The following is a 9486-nucleotide window of genomic DNA, read 5'->3' as shown; positions in this document are numbered from 1 at the left end:
GGAATTACATAAGAAAAAGAAGAAGATCAAAACTATGAACATTAAAATGGCAATAAATTCACAACTATCAACAATTGAATCTAAAAAACAAACTAAGCAAACAGCAGAAGAGAAACAGAATCGTAGAAATGGAGGTCATTTCAAGGGTTATCAGTTGGGAGGGGGAAGGTGGAGAATGTGGGAAAAGTTACAGGGATTAAGAAGTACAAATTGGTAGGTACAAAATAGGCAGGGGGATGATAAAAACTGTATGGGAAATGGAGAAGCCAAAGAACTTGTGTGCATGACCCATGGACATGATCTAAGAGGGGAAATTGCTGGAGGGAATGGGGTACAAGGTGGAGGGAGCAAAGGGGGGAAATTGGGACAACTGTGATAGCATAATCAATAAAATATATTTCAAAAAAAGGAATATATGAGAATATGAAATAATTCAAGTTGGGTTATATAGGATAAACAAATAAATAGCATAAAAAACCCCCAGAGATCTAGAAATCATCACTCACCCCGTCCTATGCTCCTCTTATTTATTCATCACCAACTCTTCTCTTTTTATCCACTACATATATTTTAAATCCTTTTCTATCTCTCCACATCCATCACAACCACATAGTCCATGCCTCGATTGCTGCAAGCACTTTCTAATTGGACTAGAATTTTGACTTGTTCCACCTCTTCCCAACCACCAATATGCTCTCTACAATGTGACTAATGGTAACTTTTCAAAATGAAAATGTGATTAATATGATTATGCCACATCTTAGCTCCCTGATTAAAACATTCAATGACTTTCTACTTTACTTATGCTAGAAAACAAGTTATTTATTTATTTATTTATTTATTTATTTATTTATTTATAATCAGAATGGATGGTAGGGAGAAAGAGAGAGAGAGAAACATCAATGTGTGGTTGCCTCTCATGTGTCCCCCACCAGGAACCTGGCCCACAACCCAGGCATGTAGCCTGACTGGGAATCAAACCAGCAACCTGACAATTCCCAGGCAGGTGCTCAATCCATGGGCAGAAAACAAAAACTATTAACATGATGCAGGGCACTTTATGGCAATCCCCTCACCTACCATTCTCTGCTTCTCTTCATCACCATCTCCAGCTTCCCTTGCAGCTGCAATGGACTTCTCTCACTTTCTCATACGTACCATGATGCTTCTGATGGCACAGCACTGACGTTTTCTTTTCTGCATGATTTACTCTTTTTTCCCTTTGTCTGATTCCTCCTAGTCATCCTTGATGTTTCCATTTACTTTATGTTTCCATTTATTTGACAGTTACTCAAAGAAGATATCACCAAGTTCTTTAGCCTTATGGATTTATAAAACCTTCTATGTTTCCATTCTTAGCATATTTTATGTTTAGACTTTTATGTCCATTTAATGTTAATCTTTGGTTTTCTTGCTAGTCTCTCCATAAGAATGCAGGCCTCATCTGTCTGTTTGCTCACCATTGTGCCAGCAATGCCTAGTGTAGTTCCAAACCAGTCATAAGTATCCGATAGATTTTTTTAAATGAATGAATATATGGATAACATACACTGTTAACATATGCTCAATTTTAGTGTCCTAAGTGATCTACGCTATAGTCTCCATTCTACACAAACTAATTTATATGTTTGTCCCAATTAGACTAAAGTTCTGATTTAGTGAAGTTAATGGCTAGAGGTTTGTTTGTTTTTGTACTCTATTAATTACCACCAGGTATGCACCTTTTCTAGATTCTTATATTTTTTAACTCATACCAGTAAATCAACTGATTATTCTAGTTAACTTATTGTAGTTAACTACACTGATTAATTTATACTAGTTAATCGACTAATGGTAGGGAAAAAATGGGTACATTTGTTTTTTAAGAACTGTCAAACACCAAACTGCATATAGAAAGAAATAAAGCACGAGGGTGAGTTTATTTCAAGCATTTCTATCTGCAAACTAAGGAATTCAATGTTAAGAAACAAAGAATTTTAAGATACTCAGAGACTAAGAGATTTTTACAGGATAAATACAGAAGTTATTTACTTTTTTCAGCTGGTTGATTGCCTAGTGGTCTTATTGCCTAGTGATCAGGGTAGCTGAGTTAGGGGACTAAGGAAGTCCAGAGACTGTGAACAGACTTGGCATTTCGGGATTAGCTGGTGCCCTTGGCTAATTCATGGGAATAGCTGTAAATTCCCTTAAGTGTAAGTTTCTGTTACGTGCATACATTAACATTTTCCACTTCGTCCTTGAAATAAGTGACTGCATTTCAGTTTGGTTCTCCAGAAAAGTTTCACTAAAATTTGACTGTATTTGGTTTTTTACTTCCACTAGTTTATTTGGAAAATAAAAATAATTAAGAAAATGGCTTTACAAAAAAGAGCTTGACTTGGTTCACTGATTTTCGTGTGGTCTATATTAATATTACCATAGTGATGTTTTTAACTGCCAGGGATAAAATATAAACACTCATGACATTTAATATTAATGTAATTATTTTAGGACCCTTGACTTACTCAAGTTATAAGAAAAATAAGTTGGAAAAGGGTGAATGACAACAGTTGGAGACATACTATGCACATGAACAAACACACGTAGACTGATTGACAGACAGACCGAGACAGATGCAGATACATCGTCTAAGATACTGAGGAATAGATAGAAACCATTTTGCATTTCAAAATTCTTATTATCCCATGGTTGATATGGCTCAGTGGATTGAGCACTGGCCTCTGAACCAAAGGGTCACTGGTTTGATTCCTAGTCAGGGCACATGCCTGGGTTGTGGGCCAGGTCCCCAGCAGGGGCCACTCAAGAGGCAACCACACATTGATGTTTGTCTCCCTCTATTTCTCCTCCCTTCCTCTTGCTCTAGAAATAAATACATAAAAATCTTTTTAAAATTCTTATTATCTAAGTACCTAACACTCTGATTACCTTATATCTAGAGCCTAAAGCCACATGTTTATTAAATAATTATTTGCTTTTAAGAGTAATAGATCCATTATCTATCCTTAGATGAAACTTTTTTTAAATAGGCAAATACATAATCATTGTGTCAGATTTTTCTCATTGTTTTATGTTTGAAAATAATTTATTCTGGTTTTACTTATGATACTGCTTTAAAGTTTCCAAAATTTCCCCACATATGATAATTTTGACTAAAAGTAACATACCTCATTTTATTTTATTAAGGAAATATTCAAAAACCTATGGATGACTGATTAGAAATTACATCTAACTAAACAAAGGTCATGTAGCTAGGCACATTAGCTTTGTTTGAGAAATAACTTTTCCTGCATTTACAGATACTCCCTATTTTAAGCATTTACCTGTTCAAATATTAATATCTTGAAACATGCTTCAAATTTTATCTGATATTCCCACATTGCTACCTTCAAAATAGGTTTAATGATTCTGGCAAAGTCATTCCCAAATGGATGGCTTAACACTTATTTCATAGACAGCTGAAAAATAATGGCCCGGATAAGGCCATCTGGAAAGATACAAGTAAGAATAGGTGACTTTACAGAAAACTCCATCTTTTAATATGTCATCTGGAGAATCTTTTTGCCAAGTTCATTAACTAAGGCAACACTGCCAAGGTACTTTGACACTTGGTAGTTTAAACAGTTCACAACTAGCAGACCAGTGTCTATAAAATTTTTAATTGCATAATTAAAAATATATTTATTTTGACTAATAAATTAGTATAAGCGGGGACAGACAAAAGTAAAACTGAAAGAAAATACTCTTCTTTTTGTATTAACTGCTATACACAAACAGAAACATAGTAGAATAATTGAGTACAACACAAATAATCAGCTAATTAAGTCTGACTTTTATTCAGGATGCTGTTATCTGATCGTTTTAAAGTTAATTTGAAAGAAAGCCCCATGATCTTAAAAAAGAAATTTGTTGAAACATGTTCTATTGGTTTAGATTTTAATAAACAGGAAATATTTTTTCTAATTACATTATTTCAACACATATTACAACACATAAATAAAACAAAATATATTTCTAAACAGTTAATATTAAAATGATCATGGCTCTTATGAATTACAATATTAATTCTTACTAAATAAAAAATGTAGACTTCACTGTTGGCATTATTTTTTGTATACTCCTGAACAGATGGGCCAACAGGGACAGAGGACCAGCTCTCTGGGTCCTCCCTCCCACAGTTAGGATGAAGCTGTGTAGTCTGGGAAGGAACGGATGCCATCAGTCTCCTCCCCAACAGGCTGTCCTTACATCTTTGAAGTGGGATATTAATTTCTCTGTTTTTGTTTTCAGATTATACATGCATTCTGATCATGCTTATACAGATAACTTAAAAACACATGTGAACTATTTAACACTAAAAAAAATTTGGTCCTTACTTTTTTAATGTTCTATCTTAAATTTCACCCTTTGTTTGAAATTTATTTTTTTTGGTTTGTGGCATTTTTCACCTTTTAATCAATGTGTAATGTGTGTATGTGCATGTTCCTCTGTGTATACACTGCTTATTTCTGGTTTTGCTTGGCCCTTAGTATTTTTATATTATATAATTTTAAATTATTTTAGTTATTTAATATTTTATGAAATAAAACAATATAAAAATAATATTCTTAATATAACAAGATATATATTTACCAGAAAAATGTTAATAGTTTATAAATATTAATATTTACATGTGTTATTTTATTTAATAAAAATTAATTCACAAGGTAAATGTTGCAGATAATACTCTGAAGTTCTGAGATTTTTTATTCTTTTTTTTCCCCTGTATTTAAACACTAAGTATTGGAGCTGGGATTTAAATACAGGACATTATGCCTAAGTAAATATTTTAATTAAACTTCAGAAAGAGTTCTATTTCCTACTACAACTTAAAATAGTAAAAAATGTAACAGTAAGAGAATGTCAAGTTGATTGGAAATCTTAGCCAGCATATGAAATGGAGAGAGATTTGTTTCAATTGCTTTATGTTTTCTACATATCCTAATGATTTTCATATTCAAATCAGATCTGGGAAATCCTGGTACATTCATCAGATTCACAAGGCAAATAAGCATTGTGAAAAATTCTTAGGGCACATGCTTCATGAGATACTGCATTTCTCAGTGTTTTGTGGGAGGAGGCATAGGGTGTGTTTTATCTGGACTATCTTTTCAAGTATATTTGTACAGTAACAGCCTTGAAACACAGGAGCAAGGGAAAACCACGCTTACTGCCGACTGCAAACAAACTGAGTTGCCTAAATGCAGCGTTCCTCTGTAGCGTTGCAGTCCATCGCCTGTGCTGACTTCCTCCTGGCCTGATCGCATTGCCTCCGCGAGACAGAAAGACGAAGGGAACTGAAGCAGATATGCTGAGGGTCTTGCGGCCTGCTTTTCCATGAGAAACGGAGTCATTTTTCTCCCTGACCCAGCAGTCGTAGGCCTTCTCCAGGCATCCATGAGACTGTAGCAGCCTACCTTGTTACCTTCCAAGTAAAGGAAAGGACACATCTTCACAGATCTTGAAAATGCTCTGACAAGTTCTTCAGTCAGTAATGATTTACACTATTTAAATAAGCATTTCCAAGTATTTTCATCCATGAAACATTTTTGACCCTTAATATTGATTAAGATTTCATAAATTCAATGTACAATGAACATTGAATATGCCCATCCAACAGTTATGGAGTACGCTTTTTGACTGAGCGCTTCCGAAATACAATTTGGTTTGATGAAGTACTCAGATAAATGTATTAAAACTTATGTTGTTTTTTACTAAATTTAGGCTTTCCATTAGCATATGATGTCATATGGCTTCCAAAATATGTATCATCCATGGCTGGTGGTTTCATTTCAGCTAAACATTTTGCCATAAAAATTATATTGCCATTTTTCCATTTTCTGATTACTGGTAGTGTTGTCACAGAAAGATAGGTTGTGATACAGATTTAAAAGAAGGAATATGAAAAAACATGTAACAAAAACATGTAGTTAACTTGAGGAAAATACGGCAAAGACTCAAATGAAACTAGTATAATTTGATGATACTAGTGTACTGAATTCAGTACTGGGATTTTTCACAATTAGGAATGTGTTTCATTGAAAAATACAGTTTGTTTATATGATTTTACTTATGACTTTTTTTAGAGATCATATTCAATTTATAAATGCTAATAATATTCTCAGTCTGTAAGTTGTATGTATGGTGAAAAGACAAGACAAAAATAGAAAATAAAGTGTTTTGCCATCAACCTCTGTTCGTTATATTTTTTTTAATTATCACTGTCAAACTGTTCCTAGCACATGAGGTAAATACTTTTGTCAGTTGAAAGAAAACAAAATGAAAGAAGTTGACAGGAACTGTTTTAAAATTAGGGGCTTCTCTGAAAATGTGATAATTTCCTTGGTGTTGAAGCTATGACAACTCTGAAGAGATAAAATCATTTGGTTTTGAAATTGCCTGTCACTCACATCTCCTGTCTTATTGGCAAACTTCGATTCTTCTCTTACTTTGAATGCCCCAAGGTATTATAGTTCTCTTTTATAACATTTTAAAACCACAAATTAAATAAAATACATTGACTTTTTTTTGTAAAAAACATTTTTGAAGGTTTTTATTTAAAATGATGTTAGTTCTCAGATGGTTTATGAGCACAAACATCGCCCATGTTCCTCAAACCCATCCTTTATATCACAAATTGTTGCATTCCAGAGATACTCCCCAACCCACCTACTTTCCCCCACCAGTGAAAGTGTAATGTTTCAAATTTGGAACACAAGTAAAGTAATAAACCTCAAGTTGAATTGCCTTCTTCATTTGATACACTGTTATGAGTAGACCTTTCTTAAAACATTTTCCAAAATATATTTGTGATTCTAGATGTAACATATATGCATGGCTGAAAGTTTACAAAGTAAAGAAATTAACAAAGACACAGATACATATTGCGAATCAGCTTATCACTCAAAGATAATGAATAAAAATATCGGTATGTACACATAAGCAAATAACTAAGAAAATAATTAAAATATTTTGTGTATTTTAATGCTGATATTTTAAAATCATGTATTGTCAGTATTTCCCCAATTCATGATCTTTAAACTACTATTTAATCTATATCTAAATGACATAAATTTATAAATTTCTTAAATTTTTCTTATGCAGCTTTCAAATACAATAGTATGATATGAAATGATCAGGAATTTTTTTCTATTTCTAGTAATGATTTTTAATTTGCTTAAATAATTACTTAATTTTCTTTATTGAATTAATTATGGCAATTTTACAAGTAAATATTTAGTTCTGGAATTTACATTTTAATATAGTGAGATGAATTTTGTTCAGATAGCTAAATTTTAAACCAAATTTTGAGGGAATGCATGACTATTTTTCATTAGAGACTTTTCTTTTTACCATGTATTAGGATCTTAAGTATACCAGAAACTATTGTAGGTCTATGTATATTGTTCCATTTATTTTTCTGTTGAACCTTGCACTTGTATTGCAGTCATTTTCCAAAATATTGTATGAATACCATGTTTTACATTTCCTTTGATGTCTAAAATATTTTCTATTATTTTCAAAATCATAGAACAAAACTTAGCTGTGATAAACATGTTTTCTTCATGGCTGCTATAGTCAAAATTATTTAGAAATCATTCCACTGGCTTGAGGTATATAGTGAAAAGAGTTTTGATACCCATTTTTTATCAAGCTTTAAAATAATTGCATAATGCTTCTTAAAAAGGAATCATTGAATTTATCCCAACTAAACTTCCAGAAGCACTCAAAATTTTTTCAGGTCACTGTCCTTCTTTGAATATTCTTTCTTCTTCTCTGGTGTGACTACACAATCCTCTGGTTTTTCCCTTGTTTTATAGCTTCCCAACTTTTTCTAGGTCTACTTCTTGGCTATTCTTTTGTGTGCATATAAAATTCTATTATTCCTCTAAAGGACTCAGTCTTTGACCCTTTTTTTTCCCTCATGCTATGTTGTCTCCCTCAGAGATTTTTATCTAGTGTATTCACATCAATATGACTGTTGTCTAGAAATTCATGTCACCAGTTTGGAACTCTATTCTGATTCCCAAGTGTCCGACTGGACATATCTACCTCAGTATCCCACAAGACACTTGATATCCTGTTTACAACTGATCTCATAATCTCAGAATATCAACACAAAAATTCCCCTCCTGATGTGGATTCCGTCCAGCGAGATCTGTGTGTTGTGGATGAAATCAACAAATCCACATGGACTAGAGAAGTCCCGTGGAGATAAAGGGACATCAGGGCCACTCTCTGAGGGAGAGAGTGTGCCTCGACCCTTGCCTGGACAGGCTTTTATTGGCTTCCTAATAGCATCCATCAAAGAAGGTTCTCATTCATTATGCTCAGGTTTGCTTTAGGTGATTATTTTTTACAGATAACAAAGGAAAGGATGTTACTGATTACTTCTTACAGATTAACAAATAAAAATGTTGCAATTGCAAGGGAACAATAAGAGCGATTAGCCTGGTGACACTCTGTCCTTGGGAGAATTAGCACAGACTTCAGGAAGTTACTTTAAAGATATGCAGTAAGCATTTGCTGCTTCAATTCAGGGTGAGGGAGTTTTAGCAAAAGCAAGTCTCAAAGCACCCTAGGTATAATGCAGGCCTGGTTTTCCATGGGAAAGCCTATCCCTGGGTTTGGCTCCTGTGTGCCCACTCGTGCCTGTCAGTTTTCCCATAGGGCTGGGCTACATTTGCCATTGCCAGGTGTATCTGTTCCCTATACCCTCATTTTCCAGGGACCTCACCTCACTCAGTTCAGTATCAAAACCACCTAACAGTACAAACCAGAATGTTGTCCATGTCCTCAAAGCTCCCTTTTCCTAAAGTGCCACCGCTCAATATTCTTTCAAATTCCAAATGGCATTACCTCTACCCTGAAATACATTTAATATGCCATCCTTTTTCCATGTCTAGCTTTAATACTTCAGAATCCCTAACTTTTTTTTTTTTGCCTGAGCTACTTTAATATTTCACCCAGGAGGTTGTCCATATGCTGATGTTATTATTCTTAACACTTCTAAGGAAATGTATTGAGAATATAAATACAATTGTTTTACTCCAATGCTTAAAACTTTGTACTAATTTTTGTGTGTATAAAAGTGTGTTTTATAATATGCCCAATTGAAAAATTTTTCATGACATATTATTTGCCAATAGACAGATTATATTCATTTCCACTGGCATATATATATATATAGAATATTTGTCAGATTTTTAAAGATTATTTATTCATATATTTTTAGAGAGAGGGGAAGGGAAGGAGAAAGAGAAGGAGAGAAACATCAGTGTGTGGTTGCCTCTCATGTGGCCCCCACTGGGGACCTGGCCCATAACCCAGGCATGTGCCCTGACTGGGAATCAAGCTGGTGACCCTTTGGTTCACAGCCTGCATTCAATCCACTGAGCTACACTAGCCAGGGCAGATATTTTGATTTTTTTCCAGACTTGTTGATGGAGA

The sequence above is a fragment of the Desmodus rotundus genome, chromosome 4 (genome assembly GCF_022682495.2).
Source record: "Desmodus rotundus isolate HL8 chromosome 4, HLdesRot8A.1, whole genome shotgun sequence".
Lineage (NCBI taxonomy): Eukaryota > Metazoa > Chordata > Mammalia > Chiroptera > Phyllostomidae > Desmodus > Desmodus rotundus.
The sequence above is the reverse complement of the archived record's forward strand: the minus strand, read 5'-3'. Positions refer to the sequence as shown.